Genomic DNA, 1931 nt, shown 5'->3' with positions numbered 1-1931 from the left:
GCTAGTTTAATTTTTCTTTTTTTTTAAAGATTTATTTATTTATTTATTTCATGTATATGAGTATACCATTGCTTTCTTCAGACACACCAGAAGAGGGCACCAGATCCCATTACAGATGGTTGTGAGCCACCATGTGGTTGCTGGGAATTGAACTCAGGACCTTGGGAAGAGCAATCAGTGCTCCTAACCACTGAGCCATCTCTCCAGCCCCAATTTTTCTTTTTCTTTCTTTTTTTTTTTTTTTTTTTGGTTTTTCGAGACAGGGTTTCTCTGTATAGCTCTGGCTGTCCTGGAACTCACTTTGTCATTCTGTAGACCAGGCTGGCCTCGAACTCTCGAACTCAGAAATCCACCTGCCTCTACCTCCCAAGTGCTGGGATTAAAGGCGTGTGCCACCACCGCCCAGCTAGTTTAATCTTTCTAGTATGGCTACTATCTTATGCTATTCCAAGCTAACTTACTGCTTGGGGTATGTCTTCATTTACTTTTTTTCTCTCCACTAGCCCTCCTCAGGCCAAGGCTGGCTTTGTTTTTTGTTTTTTTGTTTTGTTTTGTTTTAAAGTAAGATCAGGCCACATCAGAAGTGTGTGTGTGTGTGTGTGTGTGTGTGTACTCACGTGTGCATGTATGTGCAAGTGTACATGTACGTGTGCGTGTGTATGCATAGGCATATGGAGGTCAGAGGGCAATCTTGGATGTTCCTCCCCAGGCACCATCTGTGTTTTTGAGGCAGGGTCTCTCCCATTTGTTTCTGGTCCTGTGCTGCTTATTCTAAGCTGGCTTCCCCAGTGTCTCCCGACTCTGCCTCCTGTCACAGAGTGCCTGGATCACAGGCATATGCCATTTGGACTGGATCGCAGGTGTGTGTCATTTGGACTTTTACATGGATCTTGGACCAGACTCAGGTTATGAGGTTTATGTGATATGGACGTTTGCATGAGAATGGCCTTTAGGCTCATATATTTTAATGTTCATTTCCCAGCTGGTGGGCTGTCTGGGAAGAACTAGGAGGTATGGTCTTTTTGGAGGAGCTGTGTCAGTGGGGGTTCCAGAAGCCAGATTGATCTGCCAATAGTGGTAAATTCAGGTTAATTTATTTATTTTTGAGACAGACTTTTTCACTGAACCCAGAGCTCACAGATTCCACCAGCGACCTCTTGACATCCACTTGCCTCCGCTTCCCTATCCCTAGGACTACAGGAGTACCCTCACACCCTGATTTTAACGTGGGTCCTCACGAATGCACAGCAAGTACTTTATTGACAGAACCATGTCTCTAGGGTACCCTCTACATTATTTTCTCTATTTTAGATTTATTTTAAGTGTAAAACAGTTTTGCCTGCGTGTACGTCTGTGTACCATATGCTTGCCTGGTATCCATGGGGGTCAAGAGAGGAAACTGGAGTTATGGATGGTGACTGTGAGCTGCCAAACCCAGGTCACTGGGAGAGCAATGAGTGCTCTTAACTGCTGAACCCCACCTCCCCACCAAAACCAAACTGTCTTAACCACAGATGTCTGCACACCGCAAGACACGAAGGGCATTAGACATTTTTGGAGGTGACGTGCTATCACAGGCTTTGGCATTGGGCCAGTTCTGGCACACAGCAGCCATTTTAACTTCCATGAGCTATCACCTACTTCATGCCTCCCTGAATCCTCGGGTTCTGTATCTATGTGCGAAAATGCTAACACTCATCTGCAGGATGTGCTATGGAGATTAGCTATAGCATTTATAATGAGCTCAACACAGAGTAGTTGTCAAATAAACCACTTGGTCCATGTGATGCCTTTGTGTTCGCGTGGTGCAAACACTGGGCTTTAGGTTTTCCTGGATTGTCCTGATTTCTACCAGTCAGAAACACTGCGGCTAGAGATGCATTTGTCAGAGTATGTCTCCTGGGTTATTTGTGGGTTTTCTTCTCTGGCTT

Source organism: Grammomys surdaster, unplaced genomic scaffold (assembly GCF_004785775.1).
Source record: "Grammomys surdaster isolate TR1022 unplaced genomic scaffold, NIH_TR_1.0 98, whole genome shotgun sequence".
Taxonomy (NCBI): Eukaryota; Metazoa; Chordata; class Mammalia; order Rodentia; family Muridae; genus Grammomys; species Grammomys surdaster.
This window is presented reverse-complemented; position numbering follows the sequence as displayed.